At 42.4% G+C, this 27,244-nt stretch overlaps 1 protein-coding gene and 1 long non-coding RNA gene across 5 annotated transcripts in view; both read left to right on the top strand.

Moving 5' to 3' along the window:
• Positions 1-12,560, top strand: part of LOC125325590 — a 68,041-nt gene extending 55,481 nt beyond the window's left edge. Inside the window, exons 3-5 of one of the 3 annotated variants that reach the window (XR_007203415.1) lie at positions 2,758-2,840; positions 3,290-6,009; positions 12,385-12,560. This is a non-coding gene — a long non-coding RNA (uncharacterized LOC125325590). Of the gene's footprint in view, positions 1-2,757; positions 2,841-3,289; positions 6,974-12,384 lie in introns of those variants that run through there. The other 2 variants (XR_007203416.1, XR_007203414.1) reach the window with 2 other exon arrangements.
• Positions 12,561-14,173: 1,613 nt separating this feature from the next.
• Positions 14,174-27,244, top strand: part of HMGA2 (high mobility group AT-hook 2) — a 151,329-nt gene continuing 138,258 nt past the window's right edge. Inside the window, exon 1 of one of the 2 annotated variants that reach the window (XM_048302271.1) lies at positions 14,174-14,262. The gene's annotated coding sequence lies outside the window, so the exon portion shown is untranslated. Of the gene's footprint in view, positions 14,263-17,133; positions 17,173-27,244 lie in introns of those variants that run through there. The other variant, XM_048302272.1, reaches the window with a different exon arrangement.

The raw sequence follows: 27,244 nt of genomic DNA, 5'->3' as shown, positions 1-27,244 counted from the left end.
TTCATGATAATTTGTAAGGAGCTGTAGCACAACAAATAGGAATCTTCCCCCGTGCACGTACACACACCAGTCTGCCTGTGAACATGGGAGCAAAGCTGCCTGCTCTGCCTGCTTCTTGCTGGTGAACCCAAAGCTCTGTCCTTCCAATGTCCTGCTCCGTTGTTGTGGTTTTAAGCCCAACTGGAGATGAAATGCTGCATAGCTGCTCGCTCAACCTCCCTCTCTTCCGCCCTCCACTCTGGTGGAATGAGGAGGAGAATCGAATTGATAAAATGCATTTTACAATTATACAATTATTTCCTTTGCCTTAGAGGAAGTGGAATAGCAGCCACAGGTATCCAGGCAAAATCCATGAAAAGGTGCACACTAGAAGTCAAAGAAATTATCTTCAGGAAAATATTTTGTATTTTCCTCATGATGACTTCTGCAAACCAGAAAAAGGGTTCTCCAGCTGGGTCTCTGTTGGAGCTTTGCTGTTACAGCTCTACTGGGAAGTCTACAGCCAGCTCTAGTCCTAGTTTAACACTCCACTAATCTAAAGGGCTTCCCAGCCATTCATCCTCCTGATGCTCTGGGGACACAGGGAGTTCAGCAGCATTACTCATGCAGTGCAATTTGAGACACAGAGGAGAAGGAGGATAAGCTGACCAAGACCCACAGACAGCCCATGGCAAAGCCCAAAGTAGATCTGCTCCCAGTTTCTGTTTGCTCTTTCAGACCTTTTCTTTGGCACACCCACAAACTCATCCTGTGGTCTGTGAACCTTAACAAGCCTTTCAATAAAGCTTGTCTGCGTTTGGGATTGGTGAAGAAATTTGAAACCAAGGCAAGGCTTTGTATTGGTGTGTGCTGCGCTGTGAAAATTTCACATGGCTGTTTTTCACCCAACTTGTTCAGCTATAATAGCATGGCATAGTGGGCCAGAAAACTATGTCTTACTGAACACCCCAGTTTATATGAAGAAGGTGGTGAGAGTGGCGGGTATGGAAAACGGGTTTTCAAGAGTTTATGGAAGTTACCACTTCCTTTGGGAATACACATTCCCTGCAAAATCTATTCCTCTTCCCAGCCATACATTCCCTTTGTTTTTACTGCAGAGGTCCTGTGTACATAATAATTTGGCACTATGTATTTGTTAACAGACTCTTCATGCACAGTTTGAATTTCTCATAAAGTCCTGCTTTCCACAACCTGTATGGAGAAATACGGAGTAACTAGGTTAACTGAAGTCAAAGGAAGGCAATTTTAAATCTTCCATAAAATTTTAAACAAGAAAGAATAAAAGGGCTGAAACAATAGCGGTTTTAATATGTCTCTGCTAATGAACTCTTGAAACCGATTTACAAGTCAGTTGTGAAAATGTGCAGTCTGAGACATGTTTGCTGCTTGCATGGAGACAACTATCCTGTTAATTTTCATCCTAAATGTCAACATATATTGCAAAAAGTGCAAAGCCTGTACAAACTCTCGTTCAGCACAGTAGTCCTTATTTATTCCCTTGGGGCTTTTTACCACTACCACTACAGTCTATGGATGATTAGATTAGCAGGAGCAGAGTTAACACTCTTACATGAGATCAGGACCTATGCTGTTGTTCTGGAGGAACCACAGGTTCCATTTGTGTTGCGTTTTAAGAAGCAAACCCCAGTGTCAAACTGCCATTTAAAATTTTATTGCGACTACCCAAGCTGTGCTAAAATGGAAGGTAAGTCGTCTGCCTCAGTCACAGAGTTGCTGCAGTTTTCATTTTCTCAGTGCAGTGAAGGTGGTTGGCAGACATCCACTTTCAGATATAATTGTGCTGACCAAAGAATCCATCATCTCTGCCTGCTTCATACTTCCCACCATCTGTTTAGCACTCCCCAGTTCTACCAGTGGAAGGACTTGCAGGAGAGTTTAGGTGACCCACTGCAGACAACAGCTTCTGGGAGGGCCCAATCCACTTCCAGCAGCCATCTGTCTTGAAGGAGACTCTTTTGAACCTCACTGCTGTTCTCTTTTGCCTAGCTACCTTGGTTGGTCTTACGAATAACAAAAACAAACACCCTACTTCACCCTACAAAGCATTAAGCAATGCTCTTCTTATTCACTGCTACAGCAAGGTAGGTAGGTAAGTGGGCAGGTAAGCAGAAAGATAGATAGATAGATAGATAGATAGATAGATAGATAGATAGATAGATTCATACATGCATTCATACCTACATACATATTTTTTGTTGTTCTTTAAAGATACAGACATAAAACAAAAGCTACTGCACACTTACACAAGCAATTCCATTTCCTCACACTGTAGACTTTTCTCTTAATCTGCATCTAAACATCCCAGAAGAGTTTGGGACACACAGACTTTTCTGTCCAAGGAAGCTTGTCCATTTTCTCCATCTCTGTCTTTCAGTTTACTGACTTATTCATTTTCCATTGTTTCTCCAGAATACAGCAAAGGCAATAGGAAGAAATGTCTTATTGTTAAAGGGAGTCAAAACAATCACTGAAGATGTGTTTATGTGTGTTGTGATGATTCTGGCATGGAACCCATTGATCTGATCACCTCTTTTGTCCTGTTTTCATTCTTCTTGACATATGTAATGCATGGTTAGCACATTCTATTTCATGTTTCTTCCTCCCTTGTTTTATCTCCTTTCTTGTATGAACATAGTAGTTATGAAAAAAAATTCACCGCCCATACCCATGTTTGCTGATAATTTTTCTCCTTTTAGATCTTTCTTTGACAGACACTTTTTGATGGTCATCTTCCAGGTAGCTCTGACCAAACTGAACGTTCTGCTGAGTAAAATGAAAACCACAATCAACAGCAGAGGGAGATTCCATCATCCCTGCAGGTCAGATAAATTTTTTCTTAAGTCTTACCAGCTTTCTGACTCCAGAGCCATATTTTTATTTTCTCAGGATATTTGTAACACTGGTGTCAATTTAACTCTGAGTATTCAGTCAGTGCACAATTCCCACGCTTGCTAATGAAAAGACATCTGAAAAAATATTTTCTGTAAAAGGATAATTAATGCTAAGTTCTTACAAGGCTTTTGCAGAAATAGTAGCATTAACCACAATAAATTCTAAGTGGGTTTCTTTTTTCCTTACCAAAAAATAAAGGTCACACATAAATTGACCTATTGCACACATAGATTATGTCTCAAATTTTGTTTGAATTATGATTTTAATGTGATTTTTGTGATTAACAATATCAGAGCTGACTGCGATGGACAGGGACATAGAGCGTTGTCTAAACCCTTATAAGTGCGCTGAAAGTTTCTTTTGTCTAACACACCAGATAACTTTTTGATTAGATAAAGACCTAAGAAAACTCCTCTGGCAGAGAAGATGGCAATCAAATGCGGAAATCTTCATTGTATAGAGCACCCTGGGGTTTGTTAAATATCTGCAGATCTGCTTGTTGTAAGTGACAATGTTTACTCTTGCAAGTGAATTCCAACATCGCCTGGCTTCCTTGGGGTTTAATCTCAGCCTTTTTTTGTTTCTCTGATTAGTTGGAAACTGTAGCAGGTCATCCTGGCTCTTTGAAGAATGAAGGGTCTCATTCCAGGGTGAGGCCCAACGAATTTGTGAATGAATGAAAAGTTAATTGAGGAAAAGGGTAGAGCATACTTCAGTCATAGTTAATTTAAGCAAAGCTGATAAGTTAGTAAGTAGAAACACCAGTGTATTCTTTCAAGTAGAATTTTTGCTCTTACTGATATCTTAGGTGCTGTTTCTCTGGCCCTTTTAAGGATTGGTGCTTGTCATACACACTTTATTATCTAATCTTCTGCCCAAGGAGAGATTCTGTAGTGTTGAGTAATTACAAATAGATTGAGCTCTGTTGGAAAGTGCATTTGCAAAAATAAAAGGAAAGCTCATGCACTATAAATGTAATTTTTTTATTTTATCTTCTTAAGAGGATTTTTTTTTTTTTTACTAGCAAACACTGTGGGGAAAGAAACATTAATGGCATACATCATAATTTTTTAGGAAGGTGAATGAAACTTGAATCCTCCTGGGTTTTTGTTGTACTTGAAATGTCCTTTGTCATCACTTCAGAATTGTGGTAAAATACAAAAACGTAATATGTGGTAAAATACAAAAAACATTTTCATAAAAGCCATCTATTCAACTTTAAACAGTCATGTAAAACCAAAGAAAATTGCAGAAAGTTTATATGCAAGCAAATGCAAGGCACTCTTTCTTCATGAGTAGAGAAGTTGAAGAAAAAGCTGTGTTTTGCTAGAGGAAATCTGATTAAAGAAAAGGTGTAACTCTGAACCATGACATGAAAAAAGTACAGTGATGATAAAAGCAAGGGCCAAAAGCAGCAGCTTTTAAAGTCTCTATGGCAACAATTTTTTAGGAGTCAGAGAAGCCACAGCAAACAGCTGGAGATGGAATCAGACATTTCTTCAATTTTAAATATGCTTTGGACTTACTGCCCATGCATCTCAGAGCACTTTGACATCGCTAGTGAATTTAGTCTCCTACAGTCCTCAGAGGTTGAATGCTATCCTCACTGGGTAGTTCAGGAAAAAGGAGAAGGAAAAGGTAAAATGATTTGCCATATGTCACTCAAGAAGACTACAAAAGAGTTAAAGATTAAAAGATGCTCTTAAAGACAGAAGACTTGGGAATGTTGCCCTGGCAAATCTGAGTGGCAAATATGCTTCAGTGCAGCCATGAGTGCCAGAAGCTGGGGACTGGATGGTATTTCATGAGCTATACTCGTGTTCCAGACTAAGGTGATGTAAGTGACCTCCATTACTTTGTATCTGTTCATGTGCACTAGGTAATCTGCAACAAAATTTTATTTGGGGTTACACTCAAGTTAAAAACATTACAGCCACCAATGCTTTTATTAAAAGAGGAGACATTTGAGCCATTAAAAATCCAAATCATAACACATGACAGTGTTAAAGGTTAAATGTACAAGCCCACTGCTTATCTGTACACAATAGCTACATGACAAGTAAGCTAATTGAATTAATGCATATTCATACAATAGCCCTTGCAATGTGATCTAAAGATGCTTACAGTGGTGGAATTGATTTCTGAGACAAGAAAACAGGCCTGAGGTCCCAAGCCTAGTTAGGCAGCAGTTCAAGACATGCAAAGCTCAGGAGGGGGAGGAGGAGGAAGGAAGAACCAGTGTCTTCATCTCTGCTTGACTCCATCCTACATCTAAGGTAATGAGTCTCCAACTGCACCTTGCCACAAATATAAATTAATAAAAGCCTCCAATACACCCTATTTACTAAGTAAACCAGTTTAAATTTTGTGCTTAAAGAATGCTGGGCACAGAAGACACTGCGTGTGCCATCAAGGAGGTTACAATATAGCTATTTTGCTGTCCTGTAGCTCAGCTGAAGCAGGTATTTGTCTTACAAAAATAGAAACAAGACTTGTGCTCTTTCTGCTGATACCAGGACATCATTATCATCAAAATAAACAAAAACTGTTTAAATAAGTAGTTAAAGTTTTAGTTAGAGGGGCAACTTCTAGCAGCCTTAGGTCTTGTTCTGTTTCAGTAATCGTGGTCAGTCCCATGCACAGCCACAACTAACTAGTGGTGATTTTAATCATTTTCACCATGGATACAAAGTACAAAGGTTTGTTTAAAAATATGCTGGTTAAAACAGGACTGAGCCAACTTCAAAAGCCTTTTCAAAACTGCATACATGGGTCCAGAGGGGAAAAAAAAAAAAGGCACCCAAGAGTTGCTCACTATAGTGTTTTGTTTTTAAGCTCCTGACTCCAGAGTGCAATCCAAATCACCTCTCAGCTACGATGTTTGCTGCTGCTTCTGCTCCAAGGAAGCAGTTGCTTCCCTGGGGACCCCACACAGCTTGTCAGCCCAGTGGAGAGCTGCGAGAGGCCAGCACAGCATCCTGTAACCCTGGAGAGGCTGCTCTCACACTGACTCCAGAAACACAAGGAGGTCTTCTCTTCTGCTGGAGATTGGTTACTAAGCCAGGGCACCAATATGTTACGGTTAACACAACAGAGGTTAGATCATTTACCTAAGGCTGGGATACTTAGGTTTAATCTCTTCCTTACTGTGATGGGACTTATGACCACCTCCTGCCATCCAAACTCCAGCCTAGTCAGGATCAGGAGTCACCAGGGAAAGACTTTGGCTTCCTTACTGTGGGGTGGGCAGAGCCCTGGTTACTAAATGGGACCAGCCATGTCTATATGTTATCCACTCACCAGTGAATTCAGAATGAGTAAACACTTCTAGAGAAGAGGATCAGAAGATGGTGCTCTTCTGTCTCAAGCCTGTGAGAATTTTATACCTGTTATACCTACCCCTTCCTCTGCTGTTTTGGTTTTGGAGACCATGTCAGTAGGCATGTGGTGTATGTGTTGCCAGCCAGACGGAGCCCTCCTGAGAAGCAGCTGGTTAAATTTACCTTTTCACTGTGTGGCTGGGACCCTGTGTGCCTCCACAGGGGTCAGCGTGGAGGGGCAGCCCCACAGATGAGACCAGGCTCAGGTTGAGCAGTCTGGAGCAGTGACCCAGCTGCCTCCTCTTCCTCTACCCCCTCCTCGGCCCCCAGTGGCTCAAAATGAGAAACTCAGGAAACACAGATTCTGGGAATGGAATAAAAGGCACACAGAGGGAAGATGCTTTGCTGTGTCTGACACTGCCTTTTGCTCACCTTTGGAAAAGAAAGGATCTTTGGAGCTTTTTTAATTCCTCTTTTTCTTTCTCCCTTTAAAGGTTTAATCCATGTTTCCGTAGCTTCTCTGCTATCCACTGTGCTGGTGTGCTTTCTCTCTATATCTGGAGAAGGACTATTTTACTTATTATATCTTAAGACACTCAACTTTTATTTTACAAGAACTCATTTCCCTCCAGTTTTGTTTCCCTTCTAAACTGCCTTCATCTGCCCCATCCCCCAGCACCACATTCTCTCCTGTGACAAACACCCACTATGGCAAGTAGTGATGCTTATCCTGGGTCAAAACCAGCTCCTCTCCTCTCCTCTCCTCTCCTCTCCTCTCCTCTCCTCTCCTCTCCTCTCCTCTCCTCTCCTCTCCTCTCCTCTCCTCTCCTCTCCTCTCCTCTCCTCTCCTCTCCTCTCCTCTCCTCTCCTCTCAGGGCTGAGGCAAGCAGGAGCAGGAAGCAAGGCAGCAGGGGCAAGGGATGTGCAAGGAAAGGACAGCTCAAGCCCTGGTGCATAATTCAGAGACCCCACAAAGCATCCAGCTCAATATAAACTTTGACCTTTCTCTGCTGTGCTACTCAACAGGCACTCACCAAACCCAAGCTGGTGAAATAATAGCTTTTTTAGTGTGTGTGTTTTGTTTTGTTTTTACTAACGATGAAGCTATGCCAGAGGAAAAGTCAATCTTTTTGGTCTTTCATAAAGCCAGCAAATACTTCCATGTTACCAGTTTATCTGTGTGAAAAATATTTAGAGGGTTCTATTTAAAACTAAATAAAAATAAAACAAAAATCAGTGACCAAGTCTCCTTCCACCCTCAAAAATAATAAACCATGCCTTCCATTAACTCTTCTTTAAAAGTTTTCTTTTTTTAGGAATAGAAACCTGTAATTGTCCCCGTGGAATACACTTTTAATAATAGCTACCACTTTGGGTTTTGTTTCTATTGACAGATTCAGTACTTTAAAAAGTAATAGTTTAAATTAATAGGGTTCTTTAATTATTTTAATTTATTTTAATTTTTAGGTCTTTTAAAAGTCAATGGGATATGCATTTTTATGTCTCCCAGTCAGTTAAGGAAAACAAATGCCATTCCTACTTGATATTCTTTAAATTTCATCTTTAAATTTAACATCTCTTAAATGAAAATAATTTTTCAAGATGTCAATTCTCCTACCAATAAACTTAATTAAGATGCACATTTAAATGAAAGAGAATTAATTCACACCATTCCATTTGCTTATTACTTGACAGGGTGTATTAAATGCTCAGATGTGTGAAAAGAAAACATAGAGAAAGAGGCACAAATAAAACAATCAGCATCAAAATACCATTTTCTGTCACCATTTTCCTATGTTCCTATAATAAAACTGCCAACTGCATGAAGTTATTTTCTGCTTTTTATGAGCATGGATTATCCTCACTTTCCAGTGAATAACTTCACTGACACTGTAAATTTTTGTTTGTTTTGCTCTTTTTTCTTTTTAATTTTAGAAGTCATGGTAGTTATGACTATTTCTATATTTAAACATCCCCCTCACCCACACCCCCGAATGGCTGACTGGACAATCAGTAACTTTTTCCAGTTAATTCTGTATAACAAGTCAGTGTTTCCTTTGTTTGAAAGGTGATTTCTAGAACCACTTTCTTACAAACAGGAATAATACCCATTTGGGGGTTTATTATTATAAGTTTCTTTACAAAAAAATCTAAGCCATTTTGGATTTTAAATGGGATGTGGTTTGTTTCAAGACAAACAAATCATATTTGTGGAAAGTCTAATTATTACCAAACCACTCTTTTCTTGTTTGGGGGCTGTATTGATTGGGGTGCAAACACGCTCCGCTGAAGCCAGGCAGCACTGGCCTTTTGCTGTCTGTTCAACTAATTACTACATCTACTACCACCAAATGTAAGGCACAGAGAAACAGAAGTTATTTCTGTCAGTGGCTCTGGCCCCCCTTTGCTCTGTCCAGAGGCACCTCTGAGATGTAGGTAGGCACAGTGCTTCCTGCCTGGATCCCACCTACGGACCAGGTGCTCACAGGTCTCACACCAGTTTTCTCCCTGGCTCCCCAAAGATCCATCTTCCCAGAGGCTGGAGTCATGACCTGTGTCTCTGCTAAAGCCTTACTCTCAACCTTCCCAGACTTGCAAATGAGGGAAGCAAGCCCCAGGAGCTGAAAAAAACCAAGGGTAAAGCATCACCATTGGCCAGAACATCATGGAGAAGCAAAAATTGTCTCTTTGGTGTTTGGTAGATTGCTTGTTTTGGATGGAGAGAGAGAGGTTTGTGCACCCCCTGGGAAAATAATGGTGGGTGATAAGAAATCTTCGCTTCTGGATTTCTCCCCCTTCACCTCCAAAGACAATTGGGTAACCCCTCCCTGGCTAGCTTTTCAGAGAAAGGCAGGTTATATTACTGGAAAGTGTGGTCTTGGTAATAGCCAAAACATCTACGTAAAGCCTCCTTTATGAAGCTGTTCTTAGGAAGTTGTGAGAAGGAGCTAAGCTGAAGAGCTTTTGTGGTACAAGCTGTCTTTGGCAGTGTGAACACAGCTGATCTGTACTCGATTGCATGACTGGCTAGGAAATTTTGACTACGAAGACTCAGTGTGACTGTCAAGAAAAAAACCACATAAGTAAAGTACAAAGGCTATTTTGGGCATAATAGCTAGTCATTCTGAACACTAAGGAAATACTCACATACACACACATCACAAAACATTACATATATGGAGATGCTATGATAGCTCATACTGTCTCATAATTTCCATTTAAAAGTTTCAAGGATTTCATCATTCACCCATACACATTTACTTTGGGGCAAAACCAGACATAGAGCATACCTTAAAAAATGGGAAGAGTTGAAAAAGCCTACTACTCAAACCAAGTAATTTGATGCAAAGATGGTATTTTATTCACAAAAATTCTAACAAAAAGTGGCTGGTAGTAAAATAACACAATTTTTTTCCACATCGGGTCTTGCATTTGGGTCACAACAATGCCATGCTACAGACTTAGGGAAGAGTGGCTTGAGAGCTGTTCAGCAGAAAGGAACTTGGGGTGCTGGTTAACAACTGGCTGGATATGAGCCAGTAGTGTGCCCAGGTGACACATGGCATATTGGCCTGTATCAAGAATAGTGTGGTCAGCAGGACCAGGGCAGTTATTGTCCCCCTGTACTCAGCACTGGTGAATCTGCACCTTGAGTTCTGTGTTCAGTTTTGGGCGCCTCACTACAAGAAGAACATTGATGTGCAGGAGCACATCCAGAGAAAGGCAACGGAGCTGGTGAAGGGTCTAGAGAATGAGTCATGAGGAGAGGCTGAGAGAGCTGGGGGAAGCCTGGAGAAAAGGAGGCTCAGGGGAGATCTCCTTGCTCTCTATAACTACCTGAAAAGAGGCTGTAGCAAGGTGGGGATTGGTCTCTTCTGCCATGTCTCAAGTGATAGAATGAGAGGAAATAGCCCTAAGTTGCCACTGGGGAGGTTCAGGTTAGATATTAGATAACAAAATTTCACTGGTAGAGTGGTCAGGCATTGGAATAAGTTGTCCAGGGATGTGGCGGAGTCACTGTCTCTAGAAGTGTTCAAGAGGCATCAGGATGTGGCACTCATGTGTGGAGGGTTATGGTTTACGGGTGATTATGGTAGTGCTCGGTTGATGGTTGGACTACATGATCTCGAAGGTCTCTTCCAATCTTGATTCTGTGATCTATACTTTCAGAGATCATAAATATATTGCACTCTTTTGATATTCAAAATCCAATGGGATTTTGAAACTATTTACAAATGTTAATTATTTCATAGCTGCTGTCAGGTAAATTATAAATTATTCCATTTGATACATGAGGAAACCAAAGGCCAAGGAGACTCAGCTTTGTGAAGAAACTAATGGCATAAAATGACACAAGTCTCAGCATCAGTAATTCTCTAACTTCTTTCAAACATCACTTCTTTCTTCAGGTACAGCTATGAGTTTCTATGCCATTGCAGCAGCAAAAAATAAAGACAAATTAATTCAATTTTTATCGTGATTTAGAAAGGTACTGCAATAAATATGTACTATATCGCCTTTGAGACAGCTATACTCAAGGCTTTTGTCTTTGCAGTGAATGATTTGCCGTAACAAAAATAGATGCATTGCCACCCTAGAACATTTGAGCTTTAGTCTTAAAGGTGGACAGAGTAATGTGTAAGAGGTGACAAAGTTGCACAAATTGTTAAGGTGGTACCTGTCCTGGGAGGAGCTTTTCCACTTAGCACTGTCAGTACTGAATGACTTAAGAAAAATAAATCCATTGAAAATTAAGAAAAATCAAACCCAATACAACCTTTTCACCCCAGGTGATTCCTTCAAAGCCATAAGAACACATTTATCTCACTTTTTCATAGTTTTTTTCTTTGCTCCCTTATCTCTACATGTAAGTAGAAGATCACTGGGCTCCAGGAGCCGGAGCTTCAGAAAAAGTGCACAAGTAATGGAAAATACTAAACATTATAGTTTCACTTCTGATGGGCTTGCAGCCCCAGATGCTGCTTAAATAATTTCATTTCTGCCAAGCTTGTAACTTCACTTTACACTTTTGTGACCCCACTTCTGGTCATGACTTTTAGTTAGGGACTTGCTGCTGGAGATACTGAATTTGAGTTTGAATTTGGAGAAACTGATTTATTTCAAACACTGTGCACAGAGCTGCTGACCCCCTGTCTCCCCAACAAAAAGGAAAACATCAAGAGTCAGAGTCCGAGAAACTTGTGAGATGGAAAAATTTTAAATATGGTCATTTAGAGCCTTTTCATTGGGCCCACCTTCCTGTTTTAACACTTCCTGCCCTCCTGCAGGATGCATGCATGATAATAACAGCCCTACCCTGCTCATTTATAGTGAGCAAAGTAATCGTGACCTCCTCTGGAAAAGCTCTTGTAAAAAAGAAACGCAATGCAGAAATCATGGGCTACAATCTGACACTGTTGAGAACTCACAGCTTTTCCTTAATGTATATGTTCCTGGTGATTGATGCCAGTCTGGCCCAGTCCACATCTTCCTCTTTCTCCAGCTGAATCTGCAGTGATTCCCTTCACATGGAAGCTGTGTCCAGCTCACTGCTCCTAGAAAATGCTGGGGAGGGAGCACAGGGGTGGCAGAAAGGTGGTTGCCCCCACTCCCAGCTCCTAAATTTGAGATGAGTTTAGTTCCTACACCTTCTCCAACAGCCAACTGTGTGTTATACCTGTAACGACCTTTTCTCTCCAATTTTCTAGGGCATTACTGGGATCAAAACTGGGCTGGTACCCTTTTGTGTAAGTGAAGAGAAAGGAAGCCAGACAGAACTGATTTTTGCAGAAGGAAGATCTGTCTCTGTAGGAGAAGGGGTTGTGCTGTTTACAATGATACAATGGTTTGGGTTGGAAGGGACCTTAGAGATCATGTAATTCCAAGCCATCTGCCATGGACAGAGACATACTTCACTATCCCAGGTTGCTCAAAGCACCATCCAACCTGGTCTTGAACACTTCCAAGGATAGGGCATACACAGCTTCTCTGAGCAACCTGTTCCTGTGCCTCACAACCCTCACAGTCAAGAATTTCCTCCTAGTATCTAACCTAAACCTACCCACTTTCAGTTTAAAGCCATTCCCCCTTGTCCCGTCACTTCAGGACCATGTGAAAAGTCCCTCTCCAGCTCTCTTGTTGTCCTCTTTAGGTGCTAGAAGGCTGCTGTAAGGTCTCCTTGGAGTCTTCTCCAGGCTAAACAACACCAACTGTCTCAGTGTGTCTTCATAGGAGAGGTACTCCAGCCTCCGAGCATCTTCACGGCCCTCCTTGCTCCAAAAACTCTATGTCCTCATTATGTTGGAGGCCCCAGAGCTGGACACAGTACTCCAGGTGGGTCTCGCAAGAAGGGGGCAGAGGAGGAGAATCACCTCCCTTGCCCTGCTTGTTTCTTGGTTTCTCTCCTTCCCTGAGCAGTGGCAGTGGTGCAGCGGGGCAGGACATTTGAGCTAATCAGAGCTACAATTGCCTTGACTCACCAGCTGCTAATGCTGCAGCTTTTCTGTTGGTGTGTGGTCTTTGGTGTTCTTTTATGATGCTTAAAGAAACCACAAAATTATATTTTTCTTTTAGCATTAGAAACTCAGGTGTTGTATGGCTTGGAAATCTTCCTCGCAAGGGGAAACAGTGACATTACAAGAGGCAAGAGAGTGAAAGACAAGCAATTGAGAACCATTAGCAGAGTTGCCAGTCCTAATGGTTTTCCAAATAGGTTGGAGGATTTCAGACCCTTTCAAGGGTTTTAAAGGAAAATATGGGTTTTTAGAACCAGTTCCATGACTGATCATTTCCTTTCTCCCACCTGCCACCCAGAGGTGCTCCAGCTTCATCTCTTTAATGGACCAGGTACACAGGACTTTGCTTTCCAGCTGTCCTATGCTCCTGCTCACCACTCACTACTTCACAAGAGGGGGGTGAAACAATAGGAGGCAGAAGTTAAGAAGAGTTAAAGAAACAACGGCAACTAAGATAGCTGCTCAGTTAATGAATGTAGCTAGGATAAATCATGTTTGGAGGAAGAAGAGGTGGATAATTAATTTTGGAGGCTGCAGAGATGGAGGAATTTTGCTCATGAAAACTAAACCATATTTATACTAGAAGGGAGTCTATGATTTTGTTTTGGTGTAGAGATGGAAGCGTTCCTGGAGATGTAGTTGGAATAACTGGAATCCATCATAACAGTGTCTAAGTTTTCAGCTTGCTCTGTCACTGCCACGGGTAAAGCCAGGAGTTGGAACTGTGGCTGTAGGTAGGAATGCATTATTCTTTCCCCAAGGTTGTGGGACTGTGTACAACAGCACTGCCCTGGGATTTGAGGCAAGTGGGGGTGGGAGAAAAGCAACAAGTGGTTTCTCAGCGGTAAAGCCCAGTTTGGTAATTATTTCTTGTAACAGTACCATAAAGAATTTTGTTTAAATAAGTAAATACAATTCTGACATTATTTCATGGACTTCATTTTGAGTTGTAGATACCAGATCTGATCACTACCTGGTCCTTGTATTACATACGGTTAGTTTTTCTGACTTGCTTCATCTGTCACGTAACAGCTGTGTCTTTGTTTTGCTGATTAAAGAAATACTTGTGGAATGGAAATGAATTAAATATGGAAGTAGAGCCCATGATGCTAACTCTGTGGCCAGACCATGTCAATGGAATTGTAGGTTTGTTCTGAAAAGTCTCCTCTTGCTTTTCCCTAACTGTTTCACAGTTGCTAAGTATGTTAACATGTTCCACGCAGGGGTCAGCGGTAGTTAACCATAATGAGGTAATTACAAGGTACATTGAGTACAGATGTATGTTAAGGGACATACATTAAGGATGTAGACTAATGGTGTTGTGGTGACAGCATGTTCAAGACTTTTGGTAATGTTCTGCATATTGAATGTCTTTAATATCACTTAATTTTTTTTAAAGTAGGTTTTATCGGCTTTTTTTTTCCAACTACAGAATTTATTTCCATGTGTATATTTATATCTGTGTGTGGAAACAAATGACAGATCAAGGATACCAATCCAATGATGCAAAACAGGTAATAGGTGTATTTATATTTTTGTGGTCCAAGCTTTCTTCACAGATTTAAAATGACCTCATTACCATGAAAATGAGAAAATACGGTTTTGTTATCTTCGTGTGATTTTGAAAAACATAGCGGCAAAGCAGGTGAAGAGGAAGCAAATTGCTCAACTGAAATAGCTGCATTGGCCTCAGAGAAGAGGAATAATATGTGAAGGGACTTGAGAATGAAGAAAAAACATGTTTTACCTTAAGTGAGGTAGTGTGTCTCCTGTCAGGAGGCACACAGCAGCAAGCTGCTCAGCATGGGCTCTAAAACTTGCATCAGCTTTGCTAAGCTCTACCTTGGGTGGTTGATCTATGCTGAGCAAGGTCCTGCTGTGCTATTACTACTAGCAACACCTGAGCTGGGGATTTAGTACCAGTCCCCAAGCTACTGTGACATAGACCTCAAAGCTCTGCAGTTAAAGGCACAAAGGGCCAATTCTGCATCTTCTTTTGGAGAGAACGAGGAACCCCATTGAGGGCAAAGGATCTCAAATTTGAGCACTGAGGTGAAGTAGTTGCACTCTGGGTCTTGGGATGGCTCAGTATTGATCAGAAATCTTATTTGATGGCCTCCTGCTGCTGCACAGCCACAAGGATGTTGTGCAATTTTATTAATATGTGCCTAACAATAAGATATAATGATAAAATAGTAACAGAAAAATCTCATGAGCATATTCTGTGTTCAATATGAGGTTTGAATAGCATGTAGTTACCAATACAGGAAGCCCTAGGCTTGAGAAGGATAGCAAAACTATTGAAGAGTTTAACAAAAAAACATCTTATGTGTTGAAAGAAACTGCAGGAGGAAAAAAAAGTTAATGTTTAATTAAAAGACGGCCAAGATGGAAGATGAATTTTGATTAAGCTGGCACCCTTGACTTAGGTGTTTTCCAAACTGTATGCTTGTATTTTACAACTCAATTAACTTGTGATATTTCTATCTTCAGCAATGTATGTATTTAATATACATTGCATGTGATATATATAAACATATATTTTATAATATACATTGTATCTTTTATTCTATTGGAAGTTAAAACAACCATAATGCATCTTCACATAAAACAACATAACAGATTTTGTGCAAGACCTGGTTACCTGTTGTGACACACACAGATGTACCAGAGTGCACACATACCAGGGAGGTATAATTATGCTTATATAAATGCACACATTTAAAGTGGGACTGTTACTCACTTTGCTAATGTAATTAACAGCATGAAAATACTGGTTTTGTAATACTTAGAGACATTATCAAATTAAACCTGCTTAACATTCCATATGTAGAAACAGTCAACCCAAAAGAAAAACCCAAAAGGGAACAGGTAATTCCCCTCCACGTAAGGACAGGACTTTTGCAACCAAAAGGAACAGAAATAGTTTCTTTTTAAATGGCAGCTTTTTCCTCAAGCCATCACCAAGCGCTCCAAGGGCTTGGGTGGCAGCGCAGGGGACAGCAGAGGGGCCCCGCTTCCGGACGGCCCGGTGCCCGGCGGTGCAGCTCGAGGTTGCCCAGGAAAGCAGCTGGAAGCAGCAACCGAAGCCTTTGCAGGACAGGAATATCCCCAGAAGCCACTGCCCACCAGTCTCCCACACCACCACGGCTTCTTAGGGATTTATTTACTACCCAGACACCCCCACCCCGCTTCCGTTCACGGAACACCTCAAGCGCTGCGGCGCTTCTGGTGCCCGCCCCTCCTTAGCCGGACGCGCTCAGCTCCGGGTGGTCCGGCGGGGGACCGGGGCGGTAGCGATCCGCACGGCTCGGGCAGCCCCCACCGCTTCCCTGGGCAGCCGGGGCGGGGGCGCGGGCCCGGGCAGCCTGCGGGGCGGCGGGCGCTGAGTCAGCGCTCCCCGTGTCAGCCGGGCGCGGCCGGGGGAGGGGGCGCGGTGGCCGCCCACGTGGGACAAGGGGCCTTAGTCATCGTCCGCGGGGTCCGCCGGGGGTGCGGGTGGCTCCTGAGCCAGCTCCGCGCCCCAGCTGGGGGCCGTGGGCGACCTCCCCATGTCACCTGGGCTTGGGCCCGGTCCTCCCTCGGGGTGGGTTTGTGTGTGACACCGCGACCGCCCGGCCCCGCCACCCCCGCCCCGTCCCCTGAACGGGCGGAATTCGCCGGCCGGGGGTGAAGAGAGAGGTGGAGGGAGGGTGGGTGAGCCCTTCGTGGCTGTGCAGCAGCGGGAGGCCATGGGTCTTGTTCAGGAGCTGGTGCGCAGCTAACACTTCCTGCGGTAATTTGTGACCGTGGCTATTGATTGTCCGCGTCCCGTGCGCCCGCCGCCCCGACGCCGCGCAGTCTGGGGAGGAGGAGCCCGGCCGGCCGGGAGGGGGAGGAAATCCCCCGCCGCAGCCGCCTTCTTTGGGGGTCCCTGCGCCCTGCCGCCGCTTCCCTTTTTCCTTTTTTTTTTTTTTTTTTTTTATGAATGGACTGGATGCCCGGTGACACATTAACCGCGTTTTTCTTTTTGGAAAAAGCCAGCCGGCGCGCCATGGGTTCAAACCGAGTTTAAGCAACAGTTCTCCCCACTCCTGGCGGGCAAGGGAGGGAAGAGAAGCCCGTGCCCCCCGGTCCCCGACCCCCCCCCCCGCGGGCCGAGCCGGGCTGGCAGGTCCTGAGGCAGGGGCAGGGGGGCGGTGAGCGCTCCCCTGAGGCTGGCCGGGGTGGGCGAGGCGGCGGGTCTCGCTGGCCGGGAGGCTCCTGCCCCGGCGGGTGGCCGGCAGAGGGGAAAACCGCCACAAGGGCCCGGGGGCCAGCTGGAGGAGCTTCGGGGCTGGGGGCTCCCTCGAGGCGCCCGGGGAGGGGCATCCCCGCGGGCTGTGGCAAGGCAAGGTCTAGAACCTCCGGCCCTGGCCTGGACAGAGCCGGCTCCGCTCGCCTCGGTAAGGCATTTAACATCTTTGCTTTGCCCTTTAAAATTCTCCCGGCGCCCCCCGCCCTCCTTCCCCTCCCGGTTTATAGACTGTCCCAGAGGTAGTTTCTCTCTCTCTCTCTCTCTCACACACACACGCACACGCGTTTACCAGACACAAAGGTAAAGGTTTGCCCCGCTCTCGAGGGCGGCTCTGGCCGCAGCCCTTTCCCCAGCGCCGCGGCCACGCTGCCGGGCGCTGTGACCCCGCCGGGCTCGGTACCCGGTGCCTGCGCCGAGCCCCCAACGCTGCAGCAACCCGAAGAGGAGGCGCTTGCTTTGCCTCTCGCAAAACTTTGCCACTAATCCATGTTTTTTAATTTATCTACGCTTTAAATTCGCCCTCCCCAACACACAATTCCCAATATTCAGCACCGATTTTTTTTTCTGTTTCCTTTCAAAGACCGAGACTGTGCTACTCGCCCTTTAGTTGCTTTGTTCTTAACCAACGTGATTCAATTTTGTAATCCCCCCCCAGCTTTCCTAAGCGAAGCGGGGCGGGGGCTGCATGTTTTCTGAATGGTGGCAAGGAGGAGCATAAGGGACAGCGGTGATCTCTTGCTGCTGTCGAGCTTGCTGCCCCGATCGTGGGAAAGTGGCTGCACGTAAAGCAGCAGATTCTTTGTCCCTGTTGTTCTTCTGTAATCGATCTCACTTCAAGTCGAGGGGTGGAAAACTTCAAAGGCAGATCAGGCTGTTGGAGGTCGGGGCAAGAGCACAATCAGCTCGTAATGCACCCACTTTGCCTCCTCCCCCTCTTACTCCTCCTCCTGCAGGAGCCGGGGGGCTGGATGGGGTGGGGGTGAGGGGAAGAGCCCTCCGATCTGTAAAGTACGTCCAATCAATAAATAAAATGCAGACTTTGTGGAAGGAGTGAGAAGGAGAGAGGGAGGAAAAAGAGTTGGGAGCGTTAGGACACCCAAGTCAAACATTCAGGATCCTGGCTGCACTTTTTCTGCCTATCCTGTTCTATCTAAATAGCTGAATAGCTGTGTCCTAGTTAGATATGGAATAGTGTCTCGCCTTTTTTTTTGTCCCTCTCTAGGTCAATTTTAGGACTGTACAGTTTGCTGCCTAACTTACTATAGAAGAACTAAAATAGCTGCTTTGCACCAGCTGAGGGTTGTAGTACAACGCAATCTACTACCACACGCAGTTTTAGCAATGGAGGGAGGGGGGAGCACGGCTGGTGCCAAGACAAAACATAACCGCGCTGCGGACATCTGCCATTCAGAGCCAGCTGCGGCCGCGGCTCCGGTCAGATCTGCCAACACGTGTAAAGGACATGTAGGAAGGGATATCCGAATTCACGGAAATATGCCCTTGCACTGAAGTGCGTTACATTAGAACACCACTTTGATAGACTAGAGTAGAAAAATTGTGTAACTTGCCGAGAATAGTTCATGAAATTTCCTAAAAAAATGTACTTGGAATAAGATATCAGAAAAATGCAGAAAAATCAAATCTAGATTCACCTTCACACACCTGCCTGTCACACTACCTTTAACCTTTTAGTACTGTGAGAAAGTTGAATTTAACCTTTTGAGATCAATGATTGTTACTTTATTGTGCTTTCTGATATGCCCTGATTAAGCATTTAAATGCACTTTGATTGTATTGTATTATTTTTCTCTCCTAGTTACCTGTGCAAAATTGGAAATTACAGAATTTGATGGGTAACTTTTTCGTAGAGTTCAGGTTCTTCCTCTATCTCCAATTTGTGTCCATGTAGCAGCAGAAAAATATGTAAAGAAGCTGCTAACCAGGACTCTCTCTGAGCCTATTCTGAGATTCCCTTGCCATAAAAAAAAAATCCTGGTAGCACATAGCAGTAGCTGAAGCAAGCTATTTTGAATGCTGGGTTGTGCCAGCAACATGAATTTCAGGTAATCCTGGGACTGCTGTAACTTGTGACAGAAACTTAATTAGCCTCAGACAGAGAAGTGTAAACTGCAACTCAATTTGGCACCTTTGGTATGTTAGGTTTCAGCTCATTTATGGTAAGGACAGGGGTTTAGTCATTCTCTGAGTTTCTGAGTAAGTAATGGTTTGGGGGATTTTTAATAAGTAATACCATTTTAGCATCTTCCGCAGTCATTATAACCCTTTCAAATATCTTTGAAATTGACTTTCATAGCCAGCTTCAAGTATAGCAGTAGTAAAACAGCTACATATTATGTGTGGCCACATAGTACAGGTAAAGCTTATGGCAACACCCTGTGCTTGTGCTGGGACATCATAAAGGTCATTTCCACTCCGTTGGTTTCAGCCTTTCAGTTATTCACCCTTTACATCATAATTTTCTGTCGGGTTTCTTTCCAAGAATGAATTTTTAAGGAGCTGTTTCAGAAAAAAATTATCCAGCTCTGTTTAAATACAAAGAAAATTTGAAAATGGTGAAAGCACTTGCCTAATATTTTACATTGTAATCATATTCCTAACAGGGTTGGCTTTTCAGTGTTGTAGGGTAGAGAGTTAAAAGTAGCAAGGAATCTCGTTCAATTAGAAACAAGCTTTTTTAGTGAAATAGTTGTTCTTGGTGTGATCACTGAGGCTGGATTTTATCAAATGAATGGGTTATTTAAAAAAAAATTCCTTACATCCAATTAACCCAGCCCATGCTGGCTAAGAGAACTATCGTTGCATTGTACATTTGCACATGGAATAGGAATCATATTATAGGAATAGGGCTACCATACATCTGATTTTTTTCCCTTTGGATGACAGCTCTCCTTCCCCTCACCCGCCCTCTGGGTCCCATCTGGATAACCTTTTCATAATTGCACTCTGTGTTTTAAAATCTCTGCCAGAGTGGGAACTGGGGCTTTTTGTTTTGTTTTCTCTCTCCCTCTCTTTTTCTTCTTTCTGCTTTGTTTTGCTACAGGGAGGACTAGGCAAGGGGTGGGCTTGGCCCTGTGTTAATATCTAATGAGAGTGGTAACAGAGGGGAGAGGCAAGCAAAGCAGTAGCAGCAACATGGAGGCACTAAGTGGAACAGCTTGACGCTATTCCAAACCTCAGAAAGGAGTTTGGAGGTTCATACTTAGGAGAAAGGATGCCCTAGGTTTGGATGAAAAGGAGAATAATGCTTAGTGCTTGAAGGGGTTTTGGGCACCTAGGAAGTTTGGAGTAGTGTTCCACTGGTCTGGGAAGTGTTTGGGGAAAAGTACCAGAGGTTGGGGTTTGACAGCGCCCACAAATTTGCAGTTTGAGGATTTCTGAGTCAGGAAATTTTGGGATTATCTCCCTGGGCACTTCTAACAAGGATTTCAGCTTGTGGTGAGGAACATGTTCAGGGCTACTGAACATCATCTCCCACCATGAAAGCAGTAGTGGTGGGTATATCATATAGACCTTCTGCAAATATGCTGCAGAAATGGGTCACAACACTTACCAGTACTGTGATACTACTAAACCTGCTAGACATGGTTGGCAAGGTTTGAAGGGCTATAAATGGGAATTATCTCTGCTTCTAGGTTTCTTTCTCCCTCTTTCCATTCCTTCTTTTTTAGACTCTTGCTTACCAGTCAATCTTTCTGGAAGAGTAGGATTTATTCCTGGGAGACTCCTACGACAAAGGCTGAAGGACAAGGTATGCTGAAGGTGCTCAGAATTATTATTTGCACCCCTTGTACCTCTGTCCATATGCCCAGCATTCCTGCTCCGGCACTTTGCATAGTGTGACACAACTTGATATAATGGATATTGCAAGATTCCAGTAAGATCATCCACCTTTTCCAGCTAATAATTTTAAAGTTTTATCAGCATGTTTGGACACATGCTGAATCATAATTCTAGTAACACCTGTCCTTTGTCTATTTGTCATCTATTTGTCAAGATACACTTAAATCTGAGGCTGAAGTTTCATCAGTGTAGGGGTTTTTCCCCCCTTTTTTGTACTGCTGTTGAGTTTGTATATACTCTGTCCCAATGCATCCTTACCATGCTGCTGTTAAGAGGAATTGATATTTCCATTTTGCAGAGGAGAAACCAAGGTGAAGAGAGACTCTGAGTAAAGCCTGATGAACGTGCACATTTTGAAATGAAATCGCAGGGTCCCCCAGCTCTAAAATCCCTTCCTGCCTCCCTCTCCTGTCTACACTGAATGCAGATTTACCATGGGATCTGAGCTCTCCATTACCATGGTGTGATATAGCACGATCTCTTATATCCCATGATAGAGGAGAAGCTACAGTACAGAGCATCATTCCTGAGTTCCATGCATGCAGCCTTGCACCAAAGCTATTGCATGCATGTGTCTTGTGGATCTTCTCAAGACAGGAGTGTCCTTTTTTTCAGACATGTCCCTATTGTAGGTAATTAGGGCTATAAGGCACTTCTTACCTCAGGTTCTGTGACAGTGGTTGCAGGCAAAGCTGTTTAGTTCTCAGGGAATAAGCTAGATGTGTTTAGTATAGCTGGTCAAAGAACTCAGTGATCCCCTTGAAAGTGACCTTAATAGACTAGTGTTGTCATTTAAAAGTCTCTGGTGTAGCTGGGAAGTGAATCCAGACTTCCCCAGTTCTCCTTCAGTTTGCTAAACATGGGCTCTGCTTCACACTTAGCAATACCAGCCATTCTGTTTCCCTCCTTTTTTTTTTTAATCTCTCCCTTTAGCACTTTTCTACTCCTTTTACTCTTCATATTCCATTTTCTTTCACTTTTCAACTTCAACTTAAAATGCTCTGTTTAAAAATGTAGGGGCCAGATCCTCACAGCCAGCCAAACCACACATGGTGCAGGCCCAGGGTATAGGGAGGGGGAAAGTGGCTCTAAGCCATTTTTCATCTCCCTGGATTCTAGGTTGAATTGATGCCAAAGTGGCCCCTGGCATAACTGAGAGCAGGAATGCTCTAAATTACACTAGTTAGAACAGTTCCCAAGGGCCTATCCTATGCCACTTGCTCCTTTCCGCCTTGGCCACCTATGAAGGCCTCCTACACTGCCTTATTTTGTGCAGGGATTTCCTACATCAGGGAATGCCCAGCTGCCCTGTTATGGTACAAAGGTGATAGAGAATCATTCCCTAAGAATTTCCAGAATAAATAAAGCAATTCTGTTAAAGAAAATTACAGAAATAACATAGCATTAGAATTTGTCATCTTAATGAGTTCGCTTGAACATCACATTTTTCCTTCCTACCTTCCATGTGTGTTTGACAGGGAAAGGACTTGTTTTGAATTAGTCTGTAAAGTCTTCAAGGAGGGGGCTTTTTAGGTTGAGTAAAGAATGGTCTGGAGAACAATGCCAAAAGTGTTTTATACCATTAGAAAAACCAGCACCTTTTTCTTCTTCAATGAGATTATTGTATGTTGTTCTAGTAATGCAATTTCCAAAAGAAAATGTCTATTATGGAGATGTGACAATGGGAAGACTGAAGTGAGACTGGAATGATTGGAACATATCCATCAGAAGACAAATAAGAAAGGTTATAATAAAAACCTCCCAAAAATTGTAAATATAATCTCATATTAGTCTGGGATCCCTCTTTTGCAAGGGGTGTTTCCAGTGAAAGATGGCAAACTGAAAATCAGCCCAAGAAAATATTTTCTTATCCAAGGAGATATTGACTGAGACACTTGAGACTTCTCCAAAATTTTTCAGTGAAGAATACAGCAAAATATTCCAAGTGAGATAAACACAACAATAAAAACATGCCCTGTTACAGTTAATGGCTTAAAAGATGAATAATTTGAGTAGAGAATAAAATCTGGTACTTCATACTTCATTATGACTTATAGTTTAAGATGGATTTTTAGGGGTTAGATTGCAATCTCATGAGGGCAGACTATCCCACAGCTACCTAGAAAGGATTTGTAGCAGCTAAGTGACAGAACCAGTTGACACAACTTCCTGGGCCAGGCAGGTCTCAAATATGGTTCTGTATTGCTGTGTATAAGCAAAAAGAGGGAGACATGGCTTTGTATTTGGAGGGATCCAAATCCTTCTTTGGGACCACTTAGTGCCCTCACATTATCAACAACTGTAATGTTGATCACAATAAATATAGTCAGAAGTCAATGCTGGAACACAGTGGAATGTCAGTTGAAAAAAAGGAAAACAGTGTTAGACCTGAACCAGATATCTTCAAAATGTGTGGGAGAGTTCAGTTTTTGAAGTGACTGAAGGACTGAAGTAACCTCTGAATTTTAATTACCAACCAACTTTATCTTACCTTCCTCTTGAAAGCATTGTTCTTCATACCCACATCTTCAACTTTTATGATTGTAAGTTTTCGAAAGGATTGTGGTTTGGTCTAAATTTGGCAATTTGAACAGAAAGCTTTAGTATGTGCTCTTGTCCAAAGCAACTAGAGTTTGAGCCAAAAGGTTTGAATTGGCTTTGGAAGGACTAATGTATATTCTGAGCTGCCTCAGCCGTCGCCAGCAGGGTTCTACCTGTTACTTGTGCTGTTACATGTATCTTCCACCTGTATTTTGAGCACTGGGTACCAAAGCTGGGGCTCTGGTGCATATTCTGTGAATGTTTCACTCCCTGGTGAATCAGGAAGTCATGCAGCCTCCTCACATGGAAAGATCCCTCAGAAAGTTGAGGAATAAAGTTAGTGAATTTTTCCTCCATTTTTTCATGGGACTATTTTTTTTAAGAGATGAATTTATGGGTGGAGATGTGAATTTTGAATTCCCTTTGTTTTCTTACCTTGTCTAAGCATTGTGAGGATTTACAGGGTAGGAAATTCCTCTTGGATGTAAGAACTGTTAGTAGGAAAGACTGTCTTTCTGCCTTTCTGTGCACTACTGCTTTAATTAAAGAGTGTTTGCTGGAAGTCCTAGGAACAGATAGAGTGATAGCACATGTGAAGGAATATCTGTGCAGTGAAATTACCATGGCAGACATCTCCTTCTGATCAAGGAGAGAAAGACTTGTCTGACTGAAAGGATCCTCTCCTATACTTCTTTTCTCAGAACAAATGACTCAAATTGATTGAGCAGTAAAAGATTTCTTTTTTCTTGTCAAATACAGGAGATCTTGCTCTTTGAGTTTGAGTTCTCGAGCTTCCAGCATTGTTGTTTGTTAACAAGTTCAGAATGGCAACTTTATGGCCAGACTCCTAAAGAATGTCCTTTGACAGACAGACCAGATGTCCTTTGAAGAAATTAGAGGTAGATCCCATACACAGGACAATTTTTTCCTTGGTTTCAATTTACAGGAGTGGTCTTGTGACCTCAGGCTATGTTGCATTGCATTTTGCTTCACACTGTCAACTTTGAGAAATCAGAAAGATGCTTCCTTGCCTAGTGGATTGATTTTCTAGCTATCAAGCTACAGACAGCACCAGACAGCCAGTGTACCAGCTTCTTGCAGGTCAGTTTGTGCTCAGTTTTAATTCTGTGAGATTTTATGGACCTGACAAGCTACCCAGAACATGCACATGCTGAAAGTTTAGCAAAATCACGCCTACTAAAATTGCCTTCTTTCACAGGGCAGTTTGTGCAGCGCTGGAAACACACAAGTAGCATGTTACAATGTCAAGACAGGCTTTCTGAACTTACTGCAGCCACTGACCAATAAGAGCACAAAGAAAGACTTGAATAGCTTCCTTTTTTTACAGATAGCTTAAATGATCATGTGATGGCACTTTCAAATACTGAAGTAATTTTGTCATGCTTTGGGGAAATCTTAAGAAAATTAATAATGTTCTATGACATCTGTGCCAAGCTATCTGTGCACAGTATGTTAAATCTGCAGTAAGACACAGTCTTACTGGAAATCTCATCCCCTTACAGACAATATATTTGACAAATAGATATGATTCTGATTTTATAAGGGCAGAAACTGAGTTTGTACAATTAGAACAAAATCTTGTGGACTGTCAGTAGCACAATCCAGAAAGAACTTAGATATAAGTTTAACTACGGGTTCAGAAAAGTGGTGTTAGGTGAAGTCTAACTTTCTTGAGAAAAATTGATTTAGAAGGGAACACATGAAGTAATCTGAACTAGAGTTCACTAAATATAGGCTGATGGTGTCTCTGAGCTGGATTCTTCTTTGGATGTCTAGTTCAGCTGTAGGTACACAGACAAGGGCTATAAAGAAGAGTAGAACTTACAACCAGTACACTACCCAGGTTTATTGCATGTCTCAGAGGGAGATGGAATGGTATTGAATGAATAGTCTTTATCTTACAAATTCAAATTCATAAAATGGAATAAAATACTTTGCATTCTAAAATTGAAATGAGACATATAGATTGGAGAAGGAAACATTAATTCAGCAGGAAACTCCAATATTTTGATGTGTGTTTACAACCAGAGCAAGCATGAGATATTAAAACTTTAACTGAGTAGAATTTTCCCTGAAAGCAGTTATTGACAGTATCAAAATACTCTGTTGCAACATTTTTTTCATCAACTCCAGACACGATCACATGATTTGTAAGTCTGAAATTAATGAGATTTTTGGATTGTGTCCTAGAGGAAGAAATAACTTTATTCTTTTGACTCTTATGACTTTGAGTAGTCCAACTGGACTGAATGATGGCAGTGGGAATACTCATGGGGGGAGAAAGAGTTGTGATCAGAACCACACAGAGGTGTCACCATTTGCAAGGTCTTTGCCCATGTCTCACATTGAAGTATTGCAGATAAGAACTTGAATGCAGTGATAGCTGCATGTGAAAGCTTGAGCAGTATCTGCATGCAGTTCTTGACTCATGCCAGTGTGGTTTGTCCTTTGCCTTTACATGCACCAAATTCACCCACAACATTTTTTAGATATGAAAATATTACATCTATTTAGTAGTTAGTTTGAAAATATTATACTTCTCAATTCTTATTACATAAATGGTTTTCGAAGAGGCTAATCACCATTATGGACTGGTTTTATAAAACAAAAACCAGCTGGTTTTCAGCTACAAAACAGCTCCCAAACTACAACTGTCTTCCAACTTTTAAAATGGCCTAACAAATATTCTTGAAATGTGCTGAGATCAATTGTACTTACTTGGAAGTCTGGTGTAAAATCATATACTTCTGACAGTTAAACCTCTGTGGGATGGGAGAAAATCCTTTTTTAATGGAATTGCTTGGAAGTATCCTATAGGACTGCTCTGTTCCTTTTTCATACAGCTTTGCTTTGCTTCCTTGTTCCTCATTCTTCCGAACCCTAGTGCGGAGACTGCTTCCAGATATTTATCCTCACACTCGCTTAGTCTCAAGAGAAATTATGTTTGTGATTGGTCCACATATATTTCTCATTTAATACCGATTTCCTAACCCTGCACTATCTTTGTCTTCATTGCATCATCCTCAGAAAATCACTGTCCCCCATTTTCTCAATGCATTTATCAGCCTTGATATTCACCAGTCTGTGGGAACCACAATTCCTTCCATAGTGATGTTGCTTCAGATACACAAGCAGTCTGTATTCCATCCTCATTCAGATTCTGTCCAGATGCATCCACCCTAATCTTTTGCTTATCTAATGCAGGTCCTTTGGGCAAAGTCTGAAATGAGGGTAAGAGCTCAGTGACTGGAGAGGTGCCAGCATGCCTTCGATTCTGTAGTAATTTATTACAGATTTTAGAAATGAAATTTTCCAGCATATAATTAAAAAAATGGACAGTGTCCATTTTTTACAAGTCCCATACTCTGGTCTCTCAGTTACAGGTGTTGCCAGCTAATGCTATTAAAACATGCACCTGTTATTCCCATTTTTCATGCTATGCCTTTTTGCTAGTAATTCCAGTCCCCTCCTCAGGCCCTTGTGAAATGATAATCAAACAAAGCCACAAATGGTGCAGTTTAACATTGCTCCACAGCCTGTGTACAGCTGAATGCTCATGTAGGTTTATTTTCTCTTCTCATTACAGCAACTTTCCTTTTAGCAACTTTAGAGGGTTGGCTGTTCTTGCTCACTCCAAATCAAATGAAGAGCATGCTTTCAGAAGAAATGAGCAGAAAATAAGAGTCAGCATAGTCATGCGTCTCCCAGTTTTCTGACGGCTTTGAGGAGATGGCCACGAGAAACTGGAAGGCCAGAGTTGGAAGGTGGAAGATATAGAAAGGGTAAAGGAAGGGTAT

The sequence above is a fragment of the Corvus hawaiiensis genome, chromosome 4 (assembly GCF_020740725.1).
Source record: "Corvus hawaiiensis isolate bCorHaw1 chromosome 4, bCorHaw1.pri.cur, whole genome shotgun sequence".
Taxonomy (NCBI): Eukaryota; Metazoa; Chordata; class Aves; order Passeriformes; family Corvidae; genus Corvus; species Corvus hawaiiensis.
The sequence above is the reverse complement of the archived record's forward strand: the minus strand, read 5'-3'. Positions and strand labels throughout refer to the sequence as shown.